The 17,018-nt window shown below is 45.7% G+C and overlaps 1 protein-coding gene across 12 annotated transcripts in view; it reads left to right on the forward strand.

Annotated features, from left to right (window-relative positions):
• HSF2BP (heat shock transcription factor 2 binding protein) overlaps positions 1 to 17,018 on the forward strand; it is a 67,369-nt gene that overhangs the window by 38,331 nt on the left and 12,020 nt on the right. The window lies entirely within an intron of this gene.

Raw genomic sequence — 17,018 nt, forward strand, 5'->3', positions numbered from 1 at the left:
TAATGGAGTAAGTATAGTGCTTCCCTCCAGGGCCAACGTCAGGCAGGCGTACCACCCATTACGAAAGGTTTGGGCTGCCTGAGCTTGGGGCGCCTTTCCTGTAACGCAGAGCACGGCATGTGCACAGCCCTGTCCGTGAGCACAGCATTGGGTCTCGAAGCGACGCAAAGGCCCTCTCTGCATGTGGCTGTTACTGTTGAGTAGACAGGTTTTTGTCTCAGACTCAGAAGTCCCATGTCTTGTGCCAGCACCCACGAAACTGCTGCAGGCTGACTCGTTAGCATGGCGAGAGCCCTGGACCTGCCGTCGTTCAGCGCAGGCGGAGGGCGCTGTGTTTACATTGCGTACCACTCCTACACACCAGGGTTGAACACTTGACCAAATAGCTTATTTCTCTTGAGAATGTGAACTAAGACCCACATTCTCAGAAGTGGATCCTGGACTTGACCTCCAAGGTAACTCTCCAGGCTGATTGTCATGGGCCCCTTGCAAGCAGACAGTGCCAGCTGGAGGGTGCGGGGCTGCTCAGAGGGAGAGAATAATTCAATAAGAATGCCCGCGACTTCTTTCTTCCTTTCTTGTTTAAAAAATTCATTTATTTTTCATTACAATTGACATGCAGCATTAATTTCAGGTGTATGACATGGTGATTAGACATTTAAATACCTTACAAAGGGATCACCCCGATAATTCTACTGCCCGTCTGTCACTGTACATACCGTGTTTCCCCGAAAACAAGACCTAACCGGAAAATAGGCCCTAGCATGATTTTTCAGGATGACTTCCCCCTGAACATAAGCCCCCATGCGTCTTTTGGAGCAAAAATTAATGTAAGACCCGGTCTTATGTTCGGGGAAACACGGTAGTTAATACGATGCTAACTTATCCTTGGGCTGTACCTTGTACCCTCATGACTTGTTCTGTAACTGGAAGGTTCTACTTCTTAATCGCCTTCCCCTTTCTCCCCTTGCCCCACCCCACTGAATACTACTTTTTGAGTGTCAGTCAATTTTAAGTGTTTTACATATACTCTCAGATTTATTTCTCTAAATAGTGTTATAAAGTAAGTGTTATGATTTCTGTTTTTTTGATGAAGAAACTGAGGCACAGAGAGGTAGAGTCACTTGCTTAAGGTTAGACACGTGGGTTCCAGGGCCCATCTGGCCACTCGCTGGGCTGCTCCTGCGCAGGAAGCGCTGCAGGGATGGGAGCCTTGTCCTGGGTACCTGCCTAGAGGCCGCTTGGCCGGGCCTCAGAGAAGAGGTCCTGAAAGCCCGAGCCCGCCTGTTCCTGCTAGCTCGCCTTCTGTCAGGTGTTTGCTTTCTCCTAGGAAGAGGGCCTGGGCTAAGTATTCTCTGGCCCGTCCAGCTCTCTCGCGCTTGGAATTTTCCTGGGCTGAGTGGAAGTTGTTCCGAGTTTCACTGTAACTCAGGCAGCTCCCCAGGCAGGTATGGGCTCCCCATCAGAAGAGTGCCCGTTCTGACACCCACTGGACAGGCCGCTCTTTGGCCACGCAGCTGTACCACTCAGACCGGGGTCTTGGACAGTTGGGTGGGGGTGAAGTGGATTCAGTGCACCTGTTGTCAGTGGGGCACCTGGCTCTCTTGTCTGTGAGGACAGTTACGGCTCTTTGGACACAGTGAGCACAGCTCAAACCCTAGTATAGCTTTGGAAGGTCATGTGACAGGGTATCTTTAGAGTTACTTGTTACCACAGTCAGCCAAAAACAAAGTCTGTCCCGCACAGGATGTTTGACCCCTGGATTATGTGGAGAATTACCTTAAAAATTGAAATCTGTTACAGAATTTGGTGTATATTTTAGGAAGGTGTGTGTATTTTACTATTGAGTAGGAAAATAGGAACAAAACCAGTTCCCTGCAAAATAACGTGCTTCGTGGTGTTTGGTGCTGGTGGTGAGATTGTTTTCAGAATTCTAGGTTATAATCACTACCTAGGGCTATGAGAGAATGTCCAAACTTTGGATTTGTGAGATCCAGACTGCAATCGCAGCTCTCCTGCTTGGGAACCTAGCTGACCTTTTAAGATCGCTCTTCTCTGACCTGTATGTAAATGGACATTTCTACCCCAAGGATTTTAATGTTTATTAAAAGACAGTAGTGCCTGGGCCAACACCTAGTATAGTGGGTGTTAAGTACGCATGAGTTTCCCCTTTTGTTTCTAAACTAAGTCTTCCATGCCAGAATGAAAGCTCATTTCCTTTTATTTCATTTGACCTAAAGGTGGCAAATTCCTTTCAAATATCCGGACTCCTCTGATCCAGAGTCATAGGACCAGTTGCTATTAATCATCCCTGACTAAATAATCTCATTTCCTTTAACCTTTGCTGGATATCATTTTCCTTTCCTTTATGCAGCTATGTGGCTGGCTTTTCCCCAGGCATTCCCCGCATTCTTCACGTTCCTCTTAAACCGCAGAACTGGCAAAGAACTCGAGCATATAGCCGATGAGGACAGAGGGTGTTGGCATGATGACCACATGTGGTGTGACCATGAATGTAAACCAGTGTTACGATGGCACTTTAACAGTAGTGCTGCCATTCCTACTGTGTTTACAGGGTTGAATAGGCACGTCGGCATTTGCATCCCATCTCACGCTTACTTGGTTTGGCTAATATGAAACATTCATCATGTCTACCAACTTTGTATCTCCAGCCCAGACCTCTCCCCTGAACTCCTGACATATATCCAGCCATCTACTTGACATCTCCACGTGGACGTCTAGTAGACGCTCAGACTCAGTGTGTTCAGCTGACGTTCCTAATCTTCCTGCACACTCACGTCTGCCTGCGGCCTTCCCAACCTCAGTTGATTGCAACCTTATTTTTCCTATTTCTGAGGCCTTTAAAAGCCTCAGAGTGGTTCTTGTCGCCTTTTCTTCTTATACCCACATCTAATCTGTTGGGAAATCTCGAAGGCTCGGTTTTAAGTTACGTCCAGAATCTGACCACCATCAACCACTGCCACCTGGTTTTGAGCCTCTGTCATCTTCTTTGTGGAGAACTTCATAGCCTCCTGCAGATCTCCCCACAGTCCACCCTGCCGGCCAGGAATTGGGAGCCAGGGGTATGATGGGAGAGGTTCCAGACCAACTCTCCTACTGAAAACAGTCAAAATGTTCCTCTGAGCTAGAAAAAAAGTAATTGTACCCAGAGCACAAAAGCAAAGTGAAAGTGGGATGCCAGAGAGGTTAACAGAACTGAGCTTAATCCATGCTCTGAGGGCATTTGTCAGATTTGACCTTCAGTTTCCATGGCTTCACGGGGTGGGACGGGAAACAAAGCCCAGGTTCCACACAACCCAGTAGCCTAACAGGGGACTCCCAAATGTATTCACGAACAGTGTAAAGGTAAGCTGACAATTCTCCTCCAACCCTTGGGGACTACAGGAAAATTGCTGGTGTTGACCTTTGGCTCTGAGCAAAGTGGAGGGAAAATCTCTGAGAAGGCATAACCGCAAGCTAATTCTCATGCAGCTTGGAAGCCTACATTCAAACAACCTGGGATGTCCCCATTTAGAGAACAGTGCAGATCCTTTCTGGAGGATTCTTTGACTTCAACCAGGTTCTTTAAAAAAATTCTTGCAGATAAGGTTCCAAGGGCTTGAGCTCACAAATTAAAAATCACAGAAAGCATGGGAAACATTATTAATGAAATCATAGGTTGGTATCGTCAGACTATTCATCATCAGAAGAATTACCAGGCCGACATAAAATAAGGACATTTAATGTGTTTAGAGAAATAAAAGGGGTTAATATATGAGTAAAGAGTAAGAGATTATAGAAATGACCAGGGAGGTCTAAAAAGGATGAAATATTATTTCTGGAAATGAACAGTATAATAATTGCAATTGCAAATTTATTATAGAGCTTTAACAGCAGATTATACGTAGTTGAAGAGATGATTAAATTGATACAGACAGATCTGAAGAAATGGTCCAGGATGAGGCACAGACACACAGGGATGGAAAATAAGAGCAGCTGAAGGACATAGAGGAGAGGCTGAGAACTTAACATACGACTAATCAGAGTCCTGGGAAGAGGAGCGAGTGATTGGGACAGAAGTAACAGTCAACAAGAGAATGGCTGAGAAGTTCCCCAAGCTCGTTTACTTGACTTGAGAAGTCCACCCAATGCAAACAGGATAAATGAAATCTACACTTACACACAGTAATGAAAACTACAGAATAGTAAGGCTAGAGGAGATCTTGAAGCAGGCAGACAGGAAACGTGTACTTTCGAAGGGATGACATTTAGACCGACAGTTGATGCCTTAACAACAACAGTGCAATATGTTAAAGCTGAGAGAAAATAACTGTCAATCTGAGTTTATATGCCTCCTACCCATCAACAAATATCTCTCAAGAACAAGGATGAAATAAAGACATTTCAGACAAAAACCGACTCACCGATAGACCTTCCCAATAGCGGGTTCTAAAGGTGCCTGCAGGAGTGTGGTCTCAGATGGACAGTGTGAGAGGCGAGTCGGAACCATCCGAGTAGCGACTGTAGAGTCTAAGTAAACATCAGCTTTATGAGGCGAAACACGCAGAAAACTGCGGCGATAGCGTCAGCCACCAGGAGAAGCCCAGCAGATGCCCCGGGACGGGGATGGGCATGATTACGGCCTTGTGAGGCCCGGGTCTCAGGAGGACAGCAAAACTAAGGGTTAATTTCAGACTCTTATGGTTAGTATGCAAGTTAAAATTCCTAGGGTAACACAGACATAGTGGAAATAGAACATCCACCTATAACATGAATACAGGATAAAATGGAATGTGAGAATAATTCAAAAGATGGCAAGAAGGAGAAAGTGAAACAAAAGATAAAGTGGATGCAATAAATCCAATTGTATGTGCAGTTATTATAACTGTAAATAGACTAAATGACCCAGTTAAAAGACAGCAATGTCAGATTGGATTAAAGCAATCACCCAGTTCTATGTTGTTTATAAGAGAGCCATCTAAAACATGAGAATACCAGGAGTGAAAGGAAAAGCGTACCAGGATATAACATTTCTAAACTTGTATCTTCACTTCCTGATACAGTATCAAAATGGATACAACAAAAATGAAAACTGTGTAAGAAGAAGTTCACAAATTCCCCATGATCAGGGAGATTTTAGCACTTAGTACTGGGTAAAAAAGACCAAAGTCTCAATAAGGCCACGAATGATGTGGAAAACACAGCCGGTTTGCACTACTGGGTGCATAGAACACTCCCAACTATATTTGTTTCAAGCACACGTGGAACATTTACAAAAGTGACAATTTTCTGGGCTGTAAAGATAGTCTCAACAAATTTCAGATGATCAGAATCACGTGGAATATCTTTGACCACAATAATAGTGAAGATGGAAATCAGTAATAAAAAGAGAATTGGTAAAATCCCGCATGTAGAAATTAACCCATGAGTAAACAAAATCATAGAAATCAGATATTTGGAATTGAATAATAAAAATGTAACATAAAATGGTAAAATATATCTACATCGGTATTTAGTAGAAAGTTTATTGGTTTGAATGTGTATATTAAAAAGGAGAAAGCAGAAAATTAATGAGATAAACACCTACCATAAGAACTTGAAATAAAAAAAAGAAATGGAAACAACCCAAATAAAGTATAAGGAAGCAAATAATGAAGAAAAAAGTATAAATGGATTTTAGTGCACAGGTTTAACAACAGATTTGAGCTGGCAGTAGGAAGAATCTGCAAGCTTAAAGCTCAATAGGGGTTATCTGGTCTCAAGAACAGAAGCAAAAAAAATGAAGAAAAATGATCAAAGCTCAGAGACCTGTGGGACATGATCAAGCATACCAACGTAGGCATAGTAAGAGTCTAAAGGAAATATGAGAGAAAAGAACGGAAAAATATTTGAAGAAATAACGTCTGAAAACTTAACTTTGATGGAAAACAGTCAGTACATCAAGGAAATATTGTGTACTCCTAGTAGGATAAATACAAAGAGATCTACATCTAGACTCATAGTCAAACTGTTAAAACTTAAGGCAAAGAGAACATCTTGAAATCAGCAAGAGAAAAACATGTGCAAGGGAACCACACCAAGACTAACAGCTCACTGCTCATCAGAAACAGTGGTCATAAAGCAGAAGGACGATGTCTTCAAAGTTCTGAAAGAAGAGACCGTCTGCCAAGAATCCTATGTCCAGCTAAACTATTCTTTAAAAGAGAGGGCAAAATATATTCCTGGATCAACAAAGACCGAGAGATTTCTTTGTTAGTAGACCTTCTTTACAAGACAGGAAGTTCTTAAGCTGGAAGAAAATGACACCAGAGGATAAGTCTAATCCAGACATACCGGGAGAGGCCACCTTGCCAAGTGCCGAGAGTGACACTCGGAGAGGGCTGGTGCTTCAGAGGTACTTTCTGTTGAAACTGTTGTTTGAAAGACTTCTTGTAAGAATGAAAGATTGTCTCTCATTCCTGGGTATTGATCCAAAAGAACTGACAACAAGATCTTGAGTATTTGCACCCCCGTGTCCATGGTAGCGTTACCCACAACCGCCAAGACAAGGAAGCAACCTAAGTGTCCATCCGTGGATGCCCGGACGAAGGACACGTGCTCTCCACATGCAATGAGATGCTACTCAGCCTTAAGGAAGGACAGTCTGACACAGGCCACAACGTGGATGCACCTGGAAAAGGACATGATGCGCCATGAAACTAGCTAGTCGCTGAAAGACACATACTACAGGATTCAACTGATATGTGGTATCTAAGGTAATAAGACTCAGAAAGCAGACTGATGGTTGCCCGTGGCTGGGGGAGGGAGAAACGAGCACTGGGCACGGCGTCCCATCCTCCTCCTGTACTGCACACTTCAACACGGTGAACGGGGTCCGCGTACCTTTGGTGTTTTACCCAGACACAGAATGAAAGGTGTTGTTTTGCTCCGCCCTCCCGTGGCACCTTGTACCTCGCTGGCCGAATGGACTTGTCAGCTGACTGCTGTCCTCTGTCTGCTCCCCTGCCATCTGCTTGTGTGCTGTGTGTCCCTCTGCTCAGAAACATGGCACTCCTCTTAGAAGTCCGACTTCCGCACCCCCTCCTCACCGCGCCCTCTGCTCACTCCTGGCCCAGTGCAGAGTGAGTTTGGGGGTGAGCGCTGACAGCCTGTGCTCAGGGCTGAATCCTGCTCTCTGGTGGCTGTAGGACTGGCAGGACGCTGTCCCACCTGTGGAGGGGCTTGTGGAGCTCGTCGTGTCGGGTGCCCTGCACGGGAGTGCTGGACACAGAGAAGCCCATGGAAGGACGGGTGTTCCCAGTCCTGGTCTCCCGCTCAGGGACTCTGCACAGCGTCCCATATGCCTGCCCCTGTCCCTGCCCCCACCTCCACAACTGTGACACTCCATCCTGCTGTCCACCTTTCCGATGCCAGCCTGTCTCAAAGGCTCAGCTCAGGCTGTGCTTCCTAGGAGCTTTCTGCTGCTGCTTTGGGCTCCCATTTTACTTAGAGACAGTTGAATGTAACATTTTCTTGTTTCATAGATGCCAGTTACCTCCAATGAGATTGTGCATTTCTTTTTGGTGGGAACGACATCCTAGGTTTCTTTGAAATTCCTGTTATCAGAGCCCTGACTCCCCCAGCGCCCCCGGCTGCAGCGTCAGTTCTGCCCACTGTACCAGAGGTCCTGTGCAGCTTGGCACCTGCTCAGAGATCGTGTCTGGGGTGTCGCAGCCGAGCTACCCTGACGGTAGCGTCCACCCCGCTTTCCGCCTGGTTTCTTGCCTCAGTCCTTCACCGGGCTGAGCCCTGACTGGTTCTGGGAGGATCTTCTGATTCCATGCCACCTTTCCCGAGCCCCTGGGTCTTGTTGCCACAGCCTGCAGGCAGTTAGGGCTCCGCAGCTCTGGCTAACGTGGCCTGAAGGCTCCCAGCTTGACCCTCGGGTCAGTCACCCAGCTTAGACTAAGACCCAAGTCCCGACCTAATCGGTGGTGGCCTGATGGGTCTGTGGGCTGGGAAGTGTAGCCCTGACCTAGTTTCTGGGGGTTGTTGCCCTGGTGTGCTCAGTGTGCTCCTGCCTTCTGCCCTGACCATTGGTCAACAACAGACTTGGCACTGCCACACGGATGGGCTCAGTGCTGGGCGTGCGAGCTGAGCGGCACCACGTCTTCCTCTGGGAGCCTTCTGGCTGGAGCTTGTGAAAGAGCGTATTTCCGCCCTCTTTGGGCCATGGGACTGCCCGGTGTGACCACGGAGCCACCTGGACAAAGGCTGTTGGTGCCATCAGTCTCTGAGGCCATCACAAGTGCTGACACGAGACGCCAGGGGGAATCCTCGTCTGCAGCCGGCTTCACCCTGTCTTTTCCAAGGCTTGGTTGCTCAGCTTTCCTTCAGATTTGGAGTTACTCCAGCGTCTGCTACGAATAACTCCTCTGGTTTTTCTTAAGGTAGTGTAAGCGTCATTTTCCTTTCGGGGCCCTGTGCCTCCCTCTCCCACCCACACCTGACCCCGCTTCACCTTCTGTCATCTTCTGACGTGCTGCATAATTTCCCGACTGTGCTGTTTGTTGTTCGTCATGTCTTCTACCCTGGAAAGGAAGCTCCAAGCGGTGGAGCTTGGTTTGGTTCACAGATGCGTCCCAGGCACCTGTAACTAACACAGGAGGTGCTCAGAGTGCGTGTCAGGTGAATGAATGAAAGATTCTGTTGTCTGGTCTCAGAGATGAAGAGCATTCCTTGGAATTTGGTTATACCACAGAGCACGTTTGGTTTTGGTTACGTGTATTTGGGTTACACGCACAGAAAGGCTGAGCGTTTTGTATGCTAGTGAAGGTTTCGTTACGTATCTTCAGGGCTCCCGTCAGGTATGTGGTATTACAGGAGCGCTATATACGTTACGATTCTAAAAAGCTGTGTCTTAACGACAGGGACAGTGGTGATACCCACTCCATCAAAAACAGAATATTTCACGTAAGGTCTTTATTTACAAAGGTTTTCAATGTTTTATTAATTAATGTTTTATTATGTTGGTCAGGTATTTCTCCTGATACTTTAGCATTAGCACAGTATTCAGGCTGTTGGTGCAACAGTGTCGTCTTTGTCTTTTAAAAAAACAAAACTCTCAAACATTATTGACTTGAAACTTGTCCTTTAGAAGGTCACAGAGGACAGAGAAGTCAGCCTGTCCTCAGGAGATGATGGGGCCGTTCTCTCTGATCAACCAAAGCTTACATAACAGTTTTATCAAAAAACAATCTAAATGTTTGATTTTCAGCTGTTGATAGAATTGATGGTCGAATGACACTTCATATCTTGGGGATGTCAGAAAGCCTCTGCTTTACACACATCAAGTCCAACAATCTAGAATTTACTGCGGTCTGATCCAGGTTTAGTGAACTCATAGGCACAATTTAGAAAGGGGAGTTAGTTTATTTGGGAAATGGGTTTGATGTGGGGCATGTTAAGTTTGTGGTAATAGTAAAAAACCCTAAATACACACACACACACACACACACACACACACACACACACACACACACACAGAGGGTGCCAAAGTAATATATATACATTTTAAGAAAGGAAAAAACTGCATTAAAATTACACTGATGGTAACCATTTTGAGCACCTCTTGTAATTGCAGAAGTCAAATATGACTTGTATTCATCTTTCGTTATTGGTATATTATTACAATTTTAAAACAGTTTTGTATACATTACATATATTTTTAATCATACAGTTTTAATACTATACACACACACATATATAAAATATCATTTTTTTAATGGAACTATCCAAAGTCAGTGGAGATGAGAAACTTAGAGTTCGTGACAGGCCAGAGGCATGAGTCTCATTATTAAGGAAATGCAAAGCAGAGCGACAGGAAACATCGAGAATGTCAGGCAGCTGAGGCTGGCTTGCATGGGGCTAGAGGCAGAGGCCTGAGCCGAGGAGGAGGTTCCCCAGGTGCCCCGAGTTCCAGTTCGACTTTGAGAGGCGAGCCTGGTGGCAGAGGATAGATCTTGCCCCTCTTCTGCAGTCTCCTAGCTTGTGGCTCTGGTGAGTTCCTTAAATTCTGTGACACTTGGGCTTGTCATCTACAGAATAGAAATACAAATACTGTTTCAGTCTGCCACAAAGGGAGGCCATGAGAATTGAGTGGAACAGTAAATGGAAATGTTTTGTAAATGGAAAAAAGGAGAAAATAGTTTTTTGAGAAGAAGAGAGTCCAGGAGTGTCAGGAATAGCTTGGAGATCAAGAAAACAGAAATTGACTTGAAAAGGAGAAAAGACTGTGACCGGAGACTCATCGGGGATCTTTGAAGAGGTCTTGTGTAGACAATTGAGTAGAGAATTACGACCAAGGGAGACTTCAGGAGGGAGTGGGAGAGAAGAAGAAGTGAGGTAGTGTTGGGTGGGGGTGGGCTTTGCTAGTGGCAGAGTTTGTGTCTTTGTATCTAAGGCTAATCAGGTTCTAATTTTCAAGTTTTCAATTTCAAATAGAAAAATAATTAAAAAGAAGAATTAGTATATCTTACTTCAAAACAACTGTGACCTTAACATTTTCTTGGACTAGGAGTTATTTTCTGTTACAGCTCATCTTTAAATGGTGACTTCTTTTCTGCCCTAAAAGTAGGTTACTACAAGGTGATTTTCTGCTTAATTTTCGGTGGTTTGTTTTAATGTAGGCCAGTAATAGAATAATTTTTATAATAATTCTTTATGAATTCTTCATTATTGTTTAAAAAAAGATAATATTCTTCATTAACTCACTGACGAAAGATCCAGTACTAGGGTTATTGTGCTTTATGAGATTATTAAACCTCAGCTAATGAAATTTCCCCATGACTTGTAAGCCTTCCAGCTTTGAACACATTCTACTGATGACATTTGGTTATGTAACATCTGAGAAGCCATTTTTATTCGGAAGTCAAAAGAAACCCTACAGAAGATGAAAATCGGGGAGTTTAAATGTTTGTCACACATCTGTTAAGTTACATTTCTTGGACAACAGTGTCACAGTGTAAGCGCCTAAGTGGTATAAACACCTTGGCTGCCCCGAGGTGACATGGTCTCAGAAGAGGTGTTGGCTGGGCCTGGGGGTACACAGCGGGGCACCCTCAAATCTTGCCTGCTCACCCTCCAGCAGAATCCTGCCAGGCCCAGATGCTTATGCAGAGCAGACACGTTGCCACGGCACCGGGAGGCCACTGTGACTTTCACCCGGGAGCAGCACAGAAGGCAGGGACCCCCCCCACCCCTGACACACACACCCATTTAATCTGGGAAGCTGCCCCTTAGGGTCCTGCTTGCTTTACGTGCAGCTTACAGGATTCTTCAAAGTCGTCTGCGACAGTGGGGACAGATAGTGCTCTGAGATTATTATCCCCATGTTGCGTGACGTGAAATTGTCACTCAACGATGCTGAGAGCGACCCAGTGCCTAAGCCCCTGGCAGCTTGGCTGCGGAACCGCACTGCTGTTCCTCCGTGACCGATTGTGTCTGTGCGTACAGGACCCCGGACGGTGATCCAGCTCCCTGTCTCCTCCTCGTATCTAACTCGGGGCCTCACTCTCCCTTTCATGGCCCGTATGACTGCAAGAAGGAGACCCTAGCTTCCAGTAGGGGCTCTTGTAAAAAAAGAAAACAAAAACATACACGTGCACACTCACGCGTGACCGATACGTCAGCGTGGCTCCCCAGCGCTGAAGACGGTACCATGACTGATTGGGACTGGAGCTGGCATCAGGGTTATCACCCTTCTCCAGGTCACACGGATGTGGAAGGCAGGGTTAGGCAGTCATGGCCATCCTGTCACTGTGCCAGTCAGGCCGTGGCATCCAGCCCACAGTCACTGGGACGGAGGGGGCCGCGCGAGATAAGTGGGGCCACCCAGACCCCAGGGTGATGGAGAGCTTCCCCCTTACTGGATGTGACCAAGGACGTGTGTAGCCCTGTGGGCCCGTTGCCTCTCACTGTGAGTGACGCTGTGGAGGGCAGAGCGGAGAGAAAGGGCCCCGAGCTTTGATGATGGTGTCGGGCCGTTGAATGCAGCCCTGTTTCTGCCCCTGGTAGGAGTAATAAATGCTACTTCTCTCCAGGGCCACTCGACTAGGAAGTGTGGCGCATAGTGGCGCTAATTGAAAGGCAAGTTTTCTTAAAAAAAAATTTTATTTTTCAATTATGATTGACATACAGTATTGTTAGTTTTAGGAGTACAACGTAGTGATTAGACATTTATATAGCTTAACGAAGTGATCACCCCATAAGTGCAGTCCCCACCTGGCACCATACATACTGTATTTTGCCGTGTATAATGTGCACCCATGTTTTTGGCCCAAACTTTCAGGGGGAAAATAATCTTTTGTTTTAATTTTTTAATTCAAATTTTTATCTGTTTACATTTAGGTACTTGATTTTGTATTATAAAGGATTTTTAACATTTATTTTTTAACATATTATGGTATAAGAAATTTTATATAACAGATAATTACGAAACACAAGAACAGATACAACATACAAAAAATTTTGTGTGCCGGTATCAAATTTACAATATTTATGCATCATAGAAGGCCAAGAACTCTTCATCGTTGCAAGTTCATCGTAAGTTCAACAAAACTGATTATCATATTTCAGGGCATTATTTTGCATATGGATATCGTTATTGATTTCTAGGGTTACGCTTTTTACTCAGAAGCATAAATAAAAGAATTAAAAACATTTATATAGATACGGAATTAGTATGACCCATGTATAATACGCACCCTTATTTTTCCCTCACAAATTTGGGCAAAAAAGTACGCTTTATACACAGCAAAATATGGTAATTATTACAGTATTGTTGACTATATTCCCTGTGCTGTGATTTACATCCCTGTAACTGTTTTTATAACTGGTAACTTGCACATTTTAACTCCTTCCCCCTTTTCAGCTAGTCCCCTGAACCCCCTCCTATCTGGCAAGCATTAGAATATTCTCTGTATCTATGAGTTTGTTTCTGTTTCGTTTGTTCATTTATTTTGTTTTTTAGATTCCACATATAAGTGAGATCATACGGTATTGAATGCTGTGGAAAGCCATGAGTTTGTAGAACAAGTGGCCAATCCTCAACTTCTTTTCCATCTAGAAATTTAAGCCACTCAGCTCCAGGCCCAGGAGGATGGTCTCGCATCAGAGGTTGATACCATTACATACGATTGGACTTGGGAATTTGGAGATGACTTTTGAGTTATGATTTAAATGTCCTTCGGACCTACCAGTGTCTTTCATTTTGCCCTGATCTTGGCTACGCTTTTCACTATGGACAGGAAGAGAGCTGCCGTTAGGAATTTTCGGATTCTGTGGCAGGATCCTATCAGCCCACTCCTTCATCCTCCTGAGTCAGTGAGGATGAACTTCTTATTTACTCGGCAGGGTAATGTGACAGCAGACTTCCATTTTCTTTTGGCCTGAGAGATTTTTCCCCAACGTAAAAATGCAGTGATGTGTGTGAAAGCACTTTGTAAGCGGTAAATTGCTAGTCAAATTAAGTTATTTTTATCATCATCTCCTTCTGGAAAGAATGAGGCTGTCAGAGGGTGGCCAGTATTACAGTTTCTCCTGCAGTAGTTGGACATAAACCCCCATCTTGTAGCTGGAGAGAGACATTTTCTAGAGGGCCAGGTGGATGGGAGCTGGAGGCCAGGTGGATGGGAGCCGGAGGCCCAGGTGGAGGGCCCGCACAGGTGCAATGCTCATGGCAGGTTCCTGACTTTTCTCCGGAAATGGGTGGTCTTTGGAATAAGTTGCTCTCATTTTCAGTGTGAAGGGCCTGTACTCAGCACCTGGAAAGATGCGATGTCACGTGTCTGAACGAGGCACTGTGTCTTCATATACTGGGACCTTTTGGCTGAGCACCGATTACCAGGATTGTGATAAAAACACATTGTAACCTTTGAAAAATACCAAACCCTGTAGGTCCAAACATTTTGAGTTCTGATTCTTAAATCAGAAAGAAAATAGGAACGGGCTGTTTTCAAAGCACAGTGGGAACTCCGTTAGCAGTGAGGAGGGAAGGCAGGCCCGCCGCTCCGGCACAGCCGTCCATCACCCTCGCAGCAGCGGCTCCGCAGTCTGAGCAGCATCTGCTGCCTGGTGTCGCTGGCCCTCCATTGTCACCCCCAAGCAGGAGAGAAGGGGAAGCAGCTCCCAGATTTCCTTGTTTCAGCAGCCCAAGGGGCTGAGGAGGGGCAAGGAGGGTGTCTCCCCGCAGAGGGACCCAGCTCGGTGCCAGGTTGCTGGCCGCCTCCCTGAGACAGGTTACCCGAGGAACTCGGGGGTCTTTGAGGGGGGTGGGATGGGTGTATATGTTGGGGTGGGGGAGGATTGACCCACAGCTTTTGAGTTTCCAGGCCTTTTACACTCACGGCGACATGTGTTACAGCCCAGATGGGCCGTGTTGTACGTGTCCCCGAGCGCTTGAAAAGAATGTGTATTCCGCTTTTGTTGGGTGGTGTGTTCTGGAAACGGCTGACTTTCATGGTTGGCAACATTGTTTAGGTCTGTCTATCATGGTTTTCTGTCTACTCGTCCTGTCAGTTACCCAGAGAGGGATGTCCGAATCCTCGATCATCGCTTTCTTCCTGTCAGTTCTGTCAGTTTTCATTTCGTGTGTTTTGAAGCTCTGTTACCAAGTGCGCACTCATTAGGGTACGTGTTCCCTTAATGAATTGACTCCCTTGTCATTACAGAATGTCATTCCGTAGTCCTGTAATCGGACGTCCTCTGAATTCCCCGTCTCCTGATTCCCCTGCAGCCACTGCAGCTTTCTTCTGATGAGTGTTAGTGTGTATACACATATATACACACTATATACACACGTATATAAAATATTAAAAATATATTCCCATCCTTTTACACTACTCGTGTCTTTATATGCAAATGTGTCTTTTGTGCAAACAACATGTAGCTGTTGGGCCTTGTGTTTTTAAAATGAATCTGACAATCTCTACATTTTAACTGTAGTATTTAGATCATTTACGTTTAACGTGATTGTTAACTTGGTGGGTTTAGCTGTCCTCTTGCTAGTTCTTTTCTACTTGGCCTATCTGTTCTTTGTTCTTTTTTCTCTTCATCGTGTGCTGCTTTTCCGATTAGTTGAGCACCAGTTTGTGATTCTGCTTGATCTCTGTTGTTGGCTTATTAGCTGTTTCTTTTGTTTTTAAACAGTGTTGTTTTCCTGGTTCCTCTGGCCTGAGCACAGTCGTCTTTAGAACACCCCACACCACTCAGGCCTTGGGGGCGGCTTCCTTTCCCCTCCCCCATCCTTTGGTCATTGTAGTCACACATGTATCAGAAAACCTCAAAATGCATTTTAATTATTTGTGCTTTAAGCAGCTACTGTTTAAAGAGACTGAAAAGATATAAAGCGAAACACCCAGGTGTTCACCATTTCTAATGCTCAGCGTCCGTTGTGCAGACGGAGCCCGTGTTCACTGGTGCCTTTTCCTTCTGCTGCAGAGCCCTCCACATCCCTCAGGGGCGAGGCTGTGGGTGCAGCATTCTCTCGGTTGGTTTGCCCCACAAAGTGTTCACTCCCCATTCTTTTTGGAAGACAACTTGCTGGGTGCCGAATGGCAGGTTCTATCTCCCATAACTTGAACGGTGTTGCCCCATCTCTGTGGCCCACACGCGTGGTTTCTTACCTTTGTTTCTCTCTGTGCAACGTGATTTTCCTCGTTGCTTTTGAGAGCTGCTCTACCACTGGTGTTCAGCCCTTTAACTATGATGTTCCCTGGCGTAGTGTATCTTCTTGGATCTGTAGGTTGATAGTTTACCTCAGACTTGGACGTTTTTGGCTGTTACTTCTTCCCAATTTGTTTATGTCCCCCCTCCTCTTCCCCCAGGGCTTCAGTGACATGCTGGATGTTGTCCCATGGGCCACTGGCGCTTTTGTGTGTTGTTTTGCTTTCGATCTTTTTGCTCTTTATTGAGGGCAAAAGTCTAGTGAAGAAAATTAGAGTGTGAGGGGATTTGGAAGCTTCATGTGCTCCTTGGGCTTACGGCCCTCATTCTCCTCAGAAAGCAGTTAGCAGCGGCTGTGTGTGCTCACGACTCTTTCCCCACATTGTGTCATCCCAGTAGGGAAACCAACGTATGAGTATTTGCTGGCACAAACTCCCATATTTAAAATTTACTACCCATAGACTAAAGTTCATGGAAAACCAAACCACAAGGTAATTCTTGGAAAGCTCTTTCAGCTAAGATGCGTAAATTCTGTCAGGCTTGGGGTACGTGGCAGTTCTGATGGCTGAAGGGGGCACCATAGCCAAACAGAGTTCCAGTGGCCACACTTGCGGAGTACCTGCTCTGCCTGGCACATGCTTTTGTGTGTTCCCTCGTGTTCTCTGTAAGCCTCCCGAGATGGGTGTGCTTCCGGCTTATGAATGAGGAAGCTGAGCCTGGGAGGACGTGAGTGCCTGGCGTGGCAAGGCCAGTTAGCGAGGACCGAGTTTGGTGGCCTCATCCCGACTCTCTGGCTACAGACCCTCTGCCTGAGCTCACACGTCTCCTCCTGGGCCCTGCTGAATTTGTGAATTACACCCACAGTTCACTTGGAGTGTAAAAGTGGCATATTGCCTCCATTTAACAGGTGATACACCTTCCTGAGGAGTCAGTTTGCCAGTGGTCTCTCTGTTGCTGTTACTGACATCTACTTATTTTAATGCATTTTGATACACGTTGAAGTGGAGCTAGTTTGGTTGTGACGCAGGCTCTGCATGTGTATTGGGCTGGCTCATCTGCCACACAAGTGATTCTAGAAAAGGAGCACATTCTCGTTGGGCCAAGTCACACCTTCCCAGTTCCCTCTGCATGTGATCTGCTGTCTAGAGTATCGTGTTGAAAAGTGGAGAAGAGATTTTGGAAGGCGGGGAAGAGAGGAATCGGTTGCCAGAGTGTAATTCAGAAACAGATGCACTAACGCAAGAAGCCAAGGCAGGGGGTTTTCATTTGTAAAAGTGGAAGTGATGGCATCTCTTTGGGTTTTGGAAAGAAAAATT

This window comes from Rhinolophus sinicus, chromosome 17 (assembly GCF_057876585.1).
Source record: "Rhinolophus sinicus isolate RSI-liver-muscle chromosome 17, RSI-T2T, whole genome shotgun sequence".
NCBI classification, from domain to species: domain Eukaryota; kingdom Metazoa; phylum Chordata; class Mammalia; order Chiroptera; family Rhinolophidae; genus Rhinolophus; species Rhinolophus sinicus.